This window comes from Etheostoma spectabile, unplaced genomic scaffold, assembly GCF_008692095.1.
Source record: "Etheostoma spectabile isolate EspeVRDwgs_2016 unplaced genomic scaffold, UIUC_Espe_1.0 scaffold00009177, whole genome shotgun sequence".
Classification (NCBI taxonomy): Eukaryota; Metazoa; Chordata; class Actinopteri; order Perciformes; family Percidae; genus Etheostoma; species Etheostoma spectabile.
The window spans coordinates 38409-53970 of NW_022603667.1; positions in this window are offsets into that span (position 1 = coordinate 38409).

The following is a 15562-nucleotide window of genomic DNA, read 5'->3' on the forward strand; positions in this document are numbered from 1 at the left end:
AGGTTAGTCAGGATCACTAGGTTAGTCAGGATCACTAGGTTAGTCTGGATCACTAGGTTTAGTCTGGATCACTAGGTTAGTCTGGATCACTAGGTTTAGTCTGGATCACTAGGTTAGTCTGGATCACTAGGTTAGTCTGGATCACTAGGTTTAGTCTGGATCACTAGGTTAGTCTGGATCACTAGGTTAGTCAGGATCACTAGGTTAGTCAGGATCACTAGGTTAGTCTGGATCACTAGGTTTAGTCTGGATCACTAGGTTAGTCTGGATCACTAGGTTTAGTCTGGATCACTAGGTTAGTCTGGATCACTAGGTTAGTCTGGATCACTAGGTTTAGAGCTTTTTTGCAGCTCAAGTCGGTGGCGGTGTGTACGTACTGTCAGAAGTCTATTTGGAGACATAACTATAAAATCTGTCTCTCTGTCTCTTGTTGTCTGTCCTGTCCCCGATCCATCTGAGAGGATTAGACCATTAAACACGATTGTTTGGCTCCTTTACACTTTCTTTATGTTTTAATACTTTAACTATATTTTCCCTGCAGTACTTTACAGTAACAGTATTCATTGTTAACCCCGTACAGTCTCTCTCATGCAGTATTTTACCTGTTCTGATTAGTGCATGTAGTCGAGGACACGTTCAGCCTCGACAGCACACCCAGCCTGTCTGTAAAGGTCCAGGTCGGTGCGTTGAGCCCTGCAGCCACAGACTGGTTTTAACTTGTCTCTTCAGATTCCAGGCTGTCACTAAACATTCCTCTGATTTCAGTCTAACTCGTCTCCTGCTGATTAAATCGGACTCCCCTGAACATATAAAGGCTCCCTTTGGTTAAAAGACACAAATCCCAGAATAATTATTAAATAAATGAGTGAATATTCAGATCTACAAGCAGTATAGAGCAGTGGTGACGTAACGTATGAGTCCCCCAAATACAAGGAGCGACAGCAGCGCTCCTTCATCAAAGGTGTAACGTTGTGGTTGGTTCAGCGGGTGGAGCAGGGACACAGGTACTGAGACAGGTACTGAGAGGTCTATACCTCAACACAGAGGTCCAGGGTTCGAATCCTGCATGTCGTCCCCCTTTCTCACCTAGCTGTCCTACCAAATAAAGGCAGAAAAACCCAAAAAATAATCTTAAAAAAAGGTGTAATGTTACCTGTTGGGAGGCTGCTCACCTGTCAAAGTCCGTCCAGATGGGGACAGAGAGACGTCGTCCTCTCCAGACGCTGCTGCTGTCTGTGTTCATCACGTCCTCAAACCTATAAATCCCAAACCAGAACTGGGAGTGTGAGGTGGAGCCGAGGGCGTTCGGAGGTGGCAGCTGCCAGAAGCAGCTGGCAGCGCTCCAGCAGCTCCACAGCAGCTGGAGACCCTGCAGGACCCTGCAGACCTCCACAGAGTCCAGCCTGCAGGACCCTGCAGCCCTCCACAGAGTCCACCCTGCAGGACCCTGCAGCCCTCCACAGAGTCCAACCTGCAGGACCCTGGCAGACCTCCACAGAGTCCAGCCTGCAGGACCCTGCAGCCCTCCACAGAGTCCACCCTGCAGGACCCTGCAGCCCTCCACAGAGTCCAACCTGCAGGACCCTGGCAGACCTCCACAGAGTCCAGCCTGCAGGACCCTGCAGCCCTCCACAGAGTCCACCCTGCAGGACCCTGCAGCCCTCCACAGAGTCCAACCTGCAGGACCCTGGCAGACCTCCACAGAGTCCAACCTGCAGGACCCTGGCAGACCTCCACGGAGTCCAGCCTGCAGGACCCTGCAGACCTCCACGGAGTCCAGCCTGCAGGACCCTGGCAGCCCTCCACAGAGTCCAGCCTGCAGCGTTGGCTAGCCTGATCTTACGATTTTAAAGTTACTTTAAAGATGCTCATGAAGGTGTTTTGAAGGCTAACGTTAGCCAACAAAAACGGGCCCCGTCTAATAACTGATGTTTATGGCCATTGGCCCTCCGAGCCCCGTTTAACCAGAGTTAATGCCGAGTGGACAGAAACGAACCACAGTCCTACTACATAGGGCCATTTGGTCATTTGGTGATAAGCAGGGTCAAAATAAAACATAATTACAACCGTATAAACCGTATAAACCGTATAAGGTACGACCTTTAGCCGGAAACTAGACGCCCCCTGATCCTCACCTGAGACGTCCAGACTGAACGATGCTTCCCAATGACCCGCCGGCCCCTCAGGAACCGGACCCGCCGGCCACTCAGGAACCGGACCCGCCGGCCCCTCAGGAACCTGACCCGCGAGCCCCTCAGGAACCTGACCCGCCGGCCCCTCAGGAACCTGACCCGCGAGCCCCTCAGGAACCTGACCCCCCGCCCCCCTCAGGAACGGACCCGCCGGCCACTCAGGAACCTGACCTGCCGGCCCCTCAGGAATCTGACCCGCGGGCCCCTCAGGATCCTGACCCGCCGGCCCCTCAGGAACCTGACCCGCGAGCCCCTCAGGAACCTGACCCGCCGGCCCCTCAGGAACCGGACCCGCCGGCACTCAGGAACCTGACCCGCCGCCCCTCAGGAACCTGACCCGCGAGCCCCTCAGGAACCTGACCCGCCGGCCCCTCAGGAACCTGACCCGCGAGCCCCTCAGGAACCTGACCCGCCGGCCCCTCAGGAACCTGACCCGCGAGCCCCTCAGGAAACTGACCCGCCGGCCCCTCAGGAACCGGACCCGCCGGCCACTCAGGACCTGACCCGCCGCCCCTCAGGAACCTGACCCGCGAGCCCCTCAGAACCTGACCCGCCGGCCCCTCAGGAACCTGACCCGAGCCCCTCAGGAACCTGACCCGGCGGCCCCTCAGGAACCTGACCCGCGAGCCCCTCAGGAACCTGACCCGCGAGCCCCTCAGGACCCTGACCCGCCGGCCCCTCAGGAACCTGACCCGGCGGCCCCTCAGGAACCTGACCCGCGAGCCCCTCAGGAACCTGACCCGCCGGCCCCTCAGGAACCTGACCCGCAAGCCCCTCAGGAACCTGACCCGCCGGCCCCTCAGGAACCTGACCCGCCGGCCCCTCAGGAACCTGAACCGCCGGCCCCTCAGGAACCTGACCCGCCGGCCCCTCAGGAACCTGACCCGCGAGCCCCTCAGGAACCTGACCCGCCGGCCCCTCAGGAACCTGACCCGCGAGCCCCTCAGGAACCTGACCCGCCGGCCCCTCAGGAACCTGACCCGCGAGCCCCTCAGGAACCTGACCCGCGAGCCCCTCAGGAACCTGACCCGCCGGCCCCTCAGGAACCTGACCCGCGAGCCCATCAGGAACATGACCCGCGAGCCCCTCAGGAACCTGACCCGCCAGCCCTTCAGGAACCTGACCCGCCAGCACCTCAGGAACCTGACCCGCCGGCCCTTCAGAAACCTGTAATCCATCTGACCGATATATTTGATATGTTGCTGCATTTCCATCATAATAACATGCTAAGATCAATAAACGATGCTTTACAATGACCGTTAATATTAATAGTATTTAATCAGTATGTATATATGTATATATGTATATATATATATATACATATATATATACACACACACACAATCAATGGTCCGGACTGGGGACTGATCCGGGTTTTCCACTGTATATGGTTCAGGGTTGATGTATTGTCAGTGCTAACGTGCAGCTGTATATTATTATATATTAATCATTAATATTAACGGTCCATGGTGCTCACGTGCAGCTGTAGGCGGAACAGCGCGTCCCGCCGGGGACTACAACTCCGTCTCAAGATGGCGGCGGGCGGAGACGCGTCCCACTCCCCGGATGTTGTTGTAACTGCGCAGGTCCGGGTCTGTGGCGGAGTCGTTGCTATGGTGACGCAGGACTCGGAGCGGCATTGGGTCGTTTCCTCTGATCTCTAATCTGAAGAAAGACGGTAATTATTAAGATATTAAGGTAATTATTAAGATATTACGGTAATTATTAAGATATTACGGTAATTATTAAGATATTACGGTAATTATTAGTTATTCTATAACGGACACGCGCGGTGGTGCGTTTTTTTAAACTGTATGTGTGTGTGTGTCTCTCTCTTTATGTGTGTGTGTGTGGTGTGTTGTGTGTGTGTCTTCTCTTCTGTGTGTGGTGGTGTGTGTCTCTCTCTTTATGTGGGTGTGTGTGTCTCTCTCTTTATGTGTGTGTGTGTGTGTCTCTCTTTATGTTGTGTGTGTGTGTGTGTGTGTTGTGTGTGTGTTGTGTGTGTGTGTGTCTCTCTCTTTATGTGTGTGTGTGTGTTGTGTGTGTCTCTCTCTTTATGTGTGTGTGTGTGTGTGTGTGTGTGTGTGTATGTGTGTGTGTGTGTGTGTCTCTCTCTCTTTATGTGTGTTTGTGGTGTGTGTGTTTTGTGTTGTGTGGTGTGTGTGGTGTCTCTGAAATGTATCTGAGAGTAGTAGAAAAGTAACATGAAAAGAAAAACCTCAAGAAAAGTTACAAGTACCTCGACATGTGACCTGTACTACAGCCACATGTCGAGTACTTGTACTTGTACTACTGCAGTACTGCAGTACTACTGTATATGCTGTAGCCGTCACCAGGTACACACACACACACACACACACACACCCATTACACCACACACCCAGAGACACCACACACACACAGTGGGGACTATACTATTATATTATAATAATAATATTATTATAATATTAATGAATAGCAGACAGAGCTTCCTGTTAGTGGTGGAAAGTAACTAAGTTACTCAGTAACTAAGTACATTTACTCCAGTAGTACTGCACTTCAGTACCAGTCTGAGGTATTTGTACGTTACCTGAGTATTTCCATGTTCTGATACTTATTCTTGTGTTTTTATGTTGTGATAACGAGGTAATTAATTATTACCAGGAGACAACCAAAGATCCTCTATTCTTTATAATTAATGATTGATTGACAGACGGTCGTCGTCATGGCAGCGGAGCGGTGTCGGCGGCCACTCATCATTCCCATGATGCACCTGGAGACCACAGAGCCAAGAACATGGGGACACCCACACACCTGTCTCCATGCAGTCAGGTACACACCACGCACGCACGCACACACACACACACACACACACACACATACACCACATCGAGAACCACACCCACACACCACACACACACACACACCACACACAGAGATATACACAAACCATGCAGACACACACACACACACACACACACAGTAACTGATGTTGTGTGTGTGTGTGTCTGCGTGCGTGTGTGTGTGTGTGTATGTGTGTGTGTGTGTGTGTGTGTGTGTGTGTGTGTGGTTCTCTATGTTGTGTATGTGTGTGTGTGTGTGTGTGTGTGTGTGTGTGTTCGCAGACACCCCCTATGGGTGCAGGTCTTTTCACCCTGGACGGGTCCGGCCGGTGCCGGGGCGCGGGGACCAGCAGGCAGCAGCAGGAAGTACAGCGCTCCGGTCCTGCTGCCCCTTTGGGCGGGTGGTGGTCAGAGCTGTAGCCGTCACAGGTCCCCAGTACACACCCACACACACACACCACACACACACACACACACACACCCACACACACACACCACACACACACACACACCACACAGCACACACACCACACAGAGAAATACACACCACACACTCCTTGAACATGGCCCTGGTCTTTGCCATCCCCAGCTTGTGATAGTATCAGTAGCTAACCCTCCGGACCCTGGTCCGACCCTGGACCTGAGGATTTTAGATTTATGGTACATCCCAAACCAACGTAGCAGACTGCGTTAGCTACGTTACCGTGGAGATTCAGAGCATTAGCCTAGTTTAGTACTCGCTCCTAGTCCGGCATTAGCCTAGTAAACTACTTTAAACCACCACCAACAGACACAGTGTACTGTATTATGGTGAATAATAACCTCGTGCCTCTTCAAATGGGCGCTAAACCATGTTATATTCAACCGTGTGAAGGAGGCGAAGAAGGCGTTGCGCCGGGAAAGGGCATCCGCATTTCCGTGGCGCCGGCCTGCCCTGTGTACCACAGAAAAGTTAAACGCCTGTAGGCTCAAGAACCATCTGGTAACCCTACTGTTAGTCTCCCGGTTCCTGGCCATCCACTGCAGAGGGGCATGGTCGGACACCACCGTAAACCGTCGTCCCAGGAGGTAGAACCGCAGGGAGTCCAAGGCCCAGTTTACTGCGAGGCATTCCTTCTCCACAGTGGAATAGTTCTTCTCCCTTGGCAGCAGCTTTCTGCTGAGATAAAGAACGGGGTGTTCCTCACCGTTATGCACCTGGGCGAGAACTACCCCAGACCACCTCCGAAGCGTCTGCCTGGACAATGAAGTCTTTCTCGAAGTCCGGCGCCACCAGGATCGGACCGGAACACAGCACTTGCTTCAGGTCGATGAAGGCTGCTTCCGCCTCGGATTGATTCCACCTCACCATCCGAGAGTGGCGGTTCGTCGTCAACTACTGTTGGAGCGCAGCAATGGTAGCAAAGTCCGTTATCAACCGTCTATAATAGCCGGCTAAGCCCAAAACGACCTCACCTGCTTCTTGGTGATGGGGCCGGGCCAGTCCTGTATGGCCCTCAACTTGGCTTCCTGAGGCTTGACCAACCCCCGCCCCATGTTGGTTTCCCCAGGTATTTGTCTCTCACTGAAGGCCAGCCTGCACTCTCTGGGTTTGCCGTGAGCCCTGCTTTCCTGAGTGAATCCACCACTGCCTGTACTCGGGGTAAGTGACTGGCCCAGTCGGGACTTTGTTTGACCACCAATTGTCCAAATATGCTGCTGCGTACCTTTTGTGGGAGCGAGGACTCGATCCATCAGCCGCTGGAACGTAGCGGCGCTCCGTGGAGACCAAACGGGAGCCGGGTGTACTGGTAAAGCCCCCTGGTGTGGCAAAGGCCGTCTTCTCCTTTGACGCCGGGGTCAGGGCACCTGCTAGTATCCTTGGTGAGGTCAAGGGTGGTTAGGAAGCGTGCATGTCCCAATGAATCTATTAAGTCATCCACCCTAGGCATGGGATATGCATCAAACTCAGACACTTCATTTACTTTCCGAAAGTCATTGCAAAACGTGCCGAGCCGTCCGGCTTGGGTACCAGTACGTGGGGCTTGCCCAGGCACTGTTGGACTCTTCGATCACCCCTAGTTTCAGCATCTTCCTTACCTCCTCTTGTATAGCCGCTTTGCGAGCCTCCGGCACTCGGTAAGGCGCTGGTTCACCTTTTTCCCGCAGGGTGCGGATCTCGTGTTGTACCACCTCCGTGTGCCCCGTTAGGAAAAGACATCTCGGTTGCGATCAACCAACTCCCAGGCCATCTGCTGTGTTGATGCGCGGACAGGTTGGACCCCTTGACCTCTTCTCCTCCCAGGTTCCTTGGCTTCTGGTGGGGGGCAGACAACTGAACAACGCCTCCCTGGCGTGCCACTTTTTCACAGGTTGACATGATATATCTGTTCGGGCTTTCTTTTTTCTGTTTGTCTCACCTTGTAATTTACTCTCCCACACGTTCAATGACTCGTAGGGCCCTGCCCAGGTGGCCAGGAATTTGCCCTCTACGGTGGGCACCAGGACCAACACACGATCCCCCGGGCTTAAACTCTCTGGGTTGAGCAGATCTGTTGTAGGAGGCTTGCTGTTGCCGTCGAGCAGCCTCCATGTGTTCCCTCATCATGGGATAGATAGCCTTCATTCTCTCTTTCATAGCCCGACATGCTCGATCAGGGTTTGCTGGCGGCACGGTTGCTCTTCCCAGGCCTCCTTGGCAATGTCCAGCAGTCCGCGGGCCTGTTAGACACAAGAGCTCAAAGGGTGAAAAACCAGTAGACGACTGGGGTACCTCTCTCACCGCAAACAGGAGGTACGGTAGCAGCTGATCCCAGTTGCGCCCGTCTGCCTCGATCGCCTTCCGCAGCATGGTTTTTAGGGTTTTGTTAAAACGTTCGACGAGCCCGTCGGTCTGGGGGTGGTAGACCGACGTTCTCAGCTGCTTGATCTTCAGTAGATTACAGAGTTCTTTCATCACCTTGGACATGAATGGAGTCCCTTGGTCCGTCAATATCTACTTCGGGAGCCCCAGACTCGTTGACAGCAGGAATAGCTCCTTGGCGATCTGTTTGGAAGTAGCCTTCCTCAGCGGGATGGCCTCAGGATATCGGGTTGCATAGTCCAGGATGACCAGTATGTACTGATGTCCCCTGGCGCTCTTCGGTAAGGGTCCAACGATGTCCAACCCGATCCTCTCGAACGGGGTCTCGATAATCGGCAAGGGAACGAGCGGGTTTCTGTATGTGGGCTTGGGTGCCACCTTCTGGCACTCAGGACAGCTACAACAGTAGTTCTCTATCTCCTTGTGCACTCCTGGCCAAAAGAAGCATCGTAAAATCCTTTCCTTCGTCTTCTCCTCCACTCTAGGGGCTCCTAGCGGGTGGGTGTGTGCTAGGTGGAGCACGGTGGTTCGGTGGGCTGTGGTACGAGGAGCTGTTCCTGCACCTCGCCATCTCTCTGTACCACCTGATACACCAGCCCTTGTTTACTGCAAAATGGGGGTAGGTGGGGCTTGTACTATCTCCTAGGACCACTCCCTCTATCACCTGCACATTCTTCAAGGCATTTGCAAGAGTCGGATCTTGTAACTGGGCTGTACCGTACTGGCCCGTGAGAAGGGAAAGTTCTGGGGTGCCTTCCGCGCTGGAGCTTGGAGCGCTTGCTGGGCCCCTGTTCTCTCCTCCTCCGTCTGGACCAGACTCCGAACCATCCCTGCAAGAAACCGGCTGGAGGGTGTGGTTCGGTGGACTGGGTTGGGTTTGCTCGAGTAGTCCGTCTGTCTCTCCGCTTCCGGGGTACTCGGGCCGCTCTCCCCTGTCTCCTCTCCACAGTGGGAGAAAAGCAGGGCAGTCCCGTCCAATCAGGACCACACGGGTAGGGAATCAACCACCCCAGCAGTCGTGTGGATGGTTCCCGGGTTGTGGTTATTGCGAGTTCAGTGGTGGGGTAGTCTCTGGTGTCTCCATGGACACAGGTAACGGGAGGACTTTCCCTGAAGTCCGACCCGATGGGTCCACAGATCCTTGTGCACCAGGTGGTCTGGCTACCGAATCTAGCAGAGCCTCTACATCATGGTGATTCACCGTCACCGGGCAGGTGGGGTCGGTCCTGGGCGTCCTCCATGACTCCCCGAGCTAAGCAAAAAGGTGGGCGTGTGTGCGCTGGAGGACCCAGCCGTGGGCATAGGTTCATCCGCTGGTTCCCCACACTGCCAGGAGATGTGTCCCATCTCCCCACACCGGTAACACTGGCGCGTTTCGCTCTCCCGGTGTCCTCTTCCTGGAGCCGCGGGGGTCGGGCTCTCCTGGAGACTGGACAGCTCCCAAAGTGCTGGGTTGGGTCCCTTGGGGTTCGTTGGACGGCCTCTCCCATCTGTGACGTGGACGCACTCTGTTGCCCCTTCCGGGAAGCCCGAAGCATCTCTGTCGTGGCTTGGTACCTTTCCACGGCTTCCACGGTTTGGTCCGCTGTCGCCAACGCCTGTTGGCTGATGAGTCGTTTTGCCTCTTAAGGCAGGGCCCGTAGGTATTTGTCCATTACCACAGTTTCCACTACTGCAGCTGCCGTACTCCTCTCCGGTACCAGCCATCTCCGCGTGATCCGGACAAGTTCATGCATCTGGGCTCGAGGCGGCTTGTCGAGTTGAAAGGTCCAGCTGTGGAACCGCTGGGCCATGCCGAACCCGGTGAGTCCACTTCGGCTGAGGATCTCCGCCTTTAGTACATCATAGTCAGTCGCCTGGTCGGAGGCCAGGTCCCGGACAGCATTCAACGACTCCCCCGACAGAAAAGGGGCGAGCGGTGAAACCCACTGTACCTTGGGCCACGCCTCCCTAGTGGCTGTAGCTTCAAAGGCGTACAGATACGCCTCAACGTCATCTGTGGCCCCCATCTTGGATATAAAGTCACTCGCTCTGATGGGGCGCTCCCTCCGAACGGCCACCTTTCTCTGCAGCTGTAATTCCTCCGCCTTCAGGAGGTTGGCTCTCTTTTGCTCCTCCAGTAGGGCCAGGCTCGCTTGCGTCTGGGCTTGTTGGCCGACCACCAGGGCGTCCAACACGGCCTCCATCTTGCGTCTCGGGGGGTTTAATGTCAAGTTCAAAAACTTGGTTATCAAATGGTCTGTGTCCTTCTCTGTCATGCGCCGTCAGTCCGCGAACCCGCCCGCATTCTCCACCATATGTGACATCATGAGAGGCTACACGGCTCTCGGCGGGACAGTTCAGCAACGCAAGGACACATAGTTTGAGTGCAACAAAGGTTTTAATAAAGTTCAGGGGAATTAATACAAAAATAGCACTCAGAGATCGAATAGTTAACTTAAGAAAAGGTTGCTCTTGCAATAGTCCAAACTTAAACAGTGTCTCTTCAAATCCTAAATCATCTAGCCGAGCCCCCTCCGGTCGGTCTCCTTCTGGCAATAACTCTTTCTCCTTACTTTTTACGCAGCGTCGTCACCCGTGGTTCGTCTATTTGTCCGTATTCCGGTCTTTTAATCCTTCCCATGGAACACGCCGCTTTGCTCCTCTGTAGCTCTCCGACCCTCTCCACTCCAGCTCCTCTGTTGGCTATATGCTGCCCTTCAGCTCATCAGGCCCTCATTGCGCTCAGGTGTGCTGGGATTCCATGTGCTCGAGAGGTGTCGTTCCCGATTTCACCAGCAGATGGTGTCAAAACGGCCCGTGACTGCAACCATCTCCTGGGTACATAGCGGCCCTTCAGGACGCAGCCTCTCATGACGTCACAACATATACTGGGTTATTTACAGGATTAGTATTTCTTTCATCACGCAGAACTGTCTACCTGTCTACCTGTCTGTCTACCTGTCTGTCTACCTGTCTGTACTTACTGTCTACCTGTCTGTCTACCTGTCTGTACTTACTGTCTACCTGTCTGTCTACCTGTCTGTCTACCTGTCTGTCCACCTGTCTGTCTACCTGTCTGTACTTACTGTCTACCTGTCTGTCTACCTGTCTGTCTACCTGTCTGTCCACCTGTCTGTCTACCTGTCTGTCCACCTGTCTGTCCACCTGTCTGTCTACCTGTCTGTACTTACTGTGTGCCTGTCTGTCTACCTGTCTGTCTGCAGCGACGGCAGGGAGAGCTCCATCGTCTCCAAGGTTTTCTCCGTTGAGCTCGTGAAGGAGAACGAGGACCAGCAGCCTCCAGGTACCTGTCACCATGGTTACTGTCAAGTTATCTGTCACTATGGTTACCGCCAAGTTATTTGTCACTATGGTTACCGCCAAGTTATCTGTCACCATGGTTACTGTCAAGTTATCTGTCACTATGCGCCAAGCATGATGGGAAACACTTCTCCTCTAGCAGCGCCTCGTTTCCTGAACCGTCGATTCGGCTCCCCGACCAGACCCCCCCGGACTGGATCCCCCCCCCGTCTCCAGTCAGAGGTACCCCACACACACCAATACACCGCTTCCTATCGCCATAGTAACACAATAAACACACAGACAGGCGGCGACACATCGCCAACAACACAGAGGACACCGAGGACTCTCTGGTCTTACAGGGAGGTGTGTTCAGGTGGATTCTGGGTGTGCTGGTCTTACAGGGAGGTGTGTTCGGTGCATTCTGGGTGTGCTGGTCTTACAGGGAGGTGTGTTCAGGTGCATTCTGGCGTGTGCTGGTCTTACAGGGAGGTGTGTTCAGGTGCATTCTGGTGTGGTCTTACAGGGAGGTGTGTTCAGGGTGCATTCTGGGCGTGGGTCTTACAGGGAGGTGTGTTCAGGTGCATTCTGGGCGTGCTGTTCTCAGGGAGGTGTGTTCAGGTGCATTCTGGGCGTGCTGGTCTCAGGGAGGTGCGTTCAGGTGCATTCTGGGTGTGCTGGTCTTACAGGGAGGTGTGTTCAGTGATTCTGGGCGTGCTGGTCTTACAAGGAGGTGTGTTCAGGTGCATTCTGGCGTGCTGGTCATACAGGGAGGTGGTTCAGGTGCATTCTGGGGGTGCTGGTCTTACAGGGAGGTGTGTTCAGGTGGATTCTGGGCGTGCTGGTCTTACAGGGAGGTGTGTTCAGGTGCATTCTGGTTTCCACAGGGAGGTGTGTTCAGGTGCATTCTGGGGGTGCAGGTCTCACATGGAGGTGTGTTCAGGTGCATTGTGGGGGTGCAGGTCTCACAGGGAGGTGTGTTCAGGTGCATTCTGGGCGTGCTGGTCTTACAGGGAGGTGTGTTCAGGGTGCATTTGGGGTGGTGGTCTTACAGGGAGGTGTGTTCAGGTGCATTCTGGGTGTGCTGGTCTCACAGGGAGGTGGGTTCAGGTGCATTCTGGGGGTGCTGGTCTTACAGGGAGGTGTGTTCAGGTGGATTCTGGGCGTGCTGGTCTTACAGGGAGGTGTGTTCAGGTGGATTCTGGGCGTGCTGGTCTTACAAGGAGGTGTGTTCAGGTGCATTCTGGGCGTGCTGGTCTTACAGGGAGGTGGGTTCAGGTGCATTCTGGGGGTGCAGGTCTCACAGGGAGGTGTGTTCAGGTGCATTCTGTCGGTTTCACAGGGAGGTGTGTTCAGGTGCATTCTGGTGTGCTGGTCTACAGGGAGGTGTGTTCAGGTGCATTCTGGGCGTGCTGGTCTTACAGGGAGGTGTGTTCAGGTGCATTCTGGGCGTGCTGTTCTCAGGGAGGTGTGTTCAGGTGCATCTGGGTGTGCTGGGCTTACAGGGAGGTGTGTTCAGGGGGATTCTGGGCGTGCTGGTCTTACAAGGAGGTGTGTTCAGGTGCATTCTGGGCGTGCTGGTCATACAGGGAGGTGGGTTCAGGTGCACTCTGGGGGTGCTGGTCTTACAGGGAGGTGTGTTCAGGTGGATTCTGGGCGTGCTGGTCTTACAGGGAGGTGTGTTCAGGTGGATTCTGGGCGTGCTGGTCTTACAAGGAGGTGTGTTCAGGTGCCTTCTGGGCGTGCTGGTCTTACAGGGAGGTGTGTTCAGGTGCATTCTGGGCGTGCTGGTCATACAGGGAGGTGGGTTCAGGTGCATTCTGGGGGTGCAGGTCTCACAGGGAGGTGTGTTCAGGTGCATTCTGGTTTCACAGGGAGGTGTGTTCAGGTGCATTCTGGTCTCACAGGGAGGTGTGTTCAGGTGCATTCTGGGCGTGCTGGTCTTACAAGGAGGTGTGTTCAGGTGCATTCTGGGCGTGCTGGTCTTACAGGGAGGTGTGTTCAGGTGCATTCTGGGCGTGCTGGTCATACAGGGAGGTGGGTTCAGGTGCATTCTGGGGGTGCAGGTCTCACAGGGAGGTGTGTTCAGGTGCATTCTGGTTTCACAGGGAGGTGTGTTCAGGTGCATTCTGGTCTCACAGGGAGGTGTGTTCAGGTGCATTCTGGGGGTGCAGGTCTCACATGGAGGTGTGTTCAGGTGCATTGTGGGGGTGCAGGTCTCACAGGGAGGTGTGTTCAGGTGCATTCTGGGCGTGCTGGTCTTACAGGGAGGTGTGTTCAGGTGCATTCTGGGAGTGGTGGTCTTACAGGGAGGTGTGTTCAGGTGCATTCTGGGTGTGCTGGTCTCACAGGGAGGTGTGTTTAGGGACACACACTATGCTGGCTGTTAAAAGGAATGGGAGAAGACCTCTGATTGGTTGTTAAAGGGAACGGGAAAGGACCCCTGATTGGTTGATTGCATGTTCCCCAGAGCAAACCTATTAGTAGAGAGCTACACTTTAAAATGTAAGGGTCATTCTCTTGTTATTGGTCATGGCCCAGGTATTAAATAATAAATAATAATAATGTTTACTTTACGTTATTAACAGCTTGTTGAACGCACGGTGCAGCCCCATTACTACAGCCTGCTCTGCTTCTCAATCATATTCAGTTTTATTTATAGTATCAGTTCATAACAAGAGTTATCTGGAGACCCTTTCCAGATAGATCAGGTCTAGACCACACTCCAGAATCTACAAGGACCCAACAGGTCTAGTAGTTTCCTCCAGAGCAGCAACAGGGCCACAGTGGAGAGGAAAAACTTCCTTTACATGTCTGTGGGGACTCTTATTTTGGTGTGTTTCCTGTCTGTGGGGACTCTTATTTTGGTGTGTTTCCTGTCGGTGGGGACTCTTATTTTGGTGTGTTTCCTGTCGGTGGGGACTCTTATTTTGGTGTGTTTCCTGTCGGTGGGGACTCTTATTTTGGTGTGTTTCCTGTCTGTGGGGACTCTTATTTTGGTGTGTTTCCTGTCGGTGGGGACTCTTATTTTGGTGTGTTTCCTGTCGGTGGGGACTCTTATTTTGGTGTGTTTCCTCTCGGTGGGGACTCTTATTTTGGTGTGTTTCCTGTCTGTGGGGACTCTTATTTTGGTGTGTTTCCTGTCGGTGGGGACTCTTATTTTGGTGTGTTTCCTGTCTGTGGGGACTCTTATTTTGGTGTGTTTCCTGTCAGGGTGCCGGTGTGGGGAAGCAGCTGAGCGGCGTGCAGGCGTCCCGGATCCACCGAGAGACAGACCTCCTGCGGTAGGAACAGAGACACTGGGCCAGAAGTATGTGGACGGCTGGGGAACCGACCAATCACACGGCTCCATTCATATTCTCAGCTGGGAAACCGACCAATCACGCGGCTCCATTCATATTCTCAGCTGGGAACCGACCAATCACACGGCTCCATATTGAAGCTTTCTCAGTCACTGAAGGCTGAAGCAGGTTACACGTTGAAAAATAGAAAAGAAAGCCTCGGTCCCGCTGGACAGCATGTCCACATACTCTGGGACAGACTGTCTCTTCCACATACTCTGGGACAGACTGTCTCTTCCACATACTCTGGGACAGACTGTCTCTTCCACATACTCTGGGACAGACGGTCTCTTCCACATACTCTGGGACAGACGGTCTCGTCCACATACTCTGGGACAGACGGTCTCGTCCACATACTCTGGGACAGACTGTCCAATCAGACCATGTCCAACAAGACATTAAAATAAACACAATCATGCTATGTCTGTCTCTCTGTCTGTCTCTCTGTCTGTCTCTCTCTCTGTCTGTCTGTCTGTCTGTCTGTCTCTCTCTCTGTCTGTCTCTCTGTCTGTCTGTCTCTCGGTCTGTCTCTCTGTCTGTCTCTCTGTCTGTCTCTCTGTCTGTCTCTCTCTTGCTGTGTCTGTCTGTGTGTCTCTCGGTCTGTCTCTTTGTCTGTCTCTCTCTCTGTCTGTCTGTCTCCAGGTGTGCTCAGTGTTTGAGTTTCCGTCCTTTGGATCCTTTTGCTCGGTTCTGTTCTCAGTGTGGCGCTGCAGTTCCTCCATTACCTGAGCAGAGACCGTCCCCTGCTGAGGGAGGACAGGTATGTTACCTGAGAGTGGACAGGTGTGTTACCTGAGCAGAGACCGTCCCCTGCTGAAGGAGGACAGGTGTGTTACCTGAGAGAGGACAGGTGTGTTACCTGAGAGAGGACAGGTATGTTACCTGAGAGAGGACAGGTGTGTTACCTGAGAAGGGACAGGTATGTTACCTGAGAGAGGACAGGTATGTTAACTGAGAGAGGACAGGTGTGTCACCCGAGGAGGACAGATATGTTACCTGAGAAGAGATTGTCCCCTGCTGAGGGAGGACAGGTGTGTTACTGAGCAGAGACCATCCCCTGCTGAAGGAGGACAGGTGTGTTAC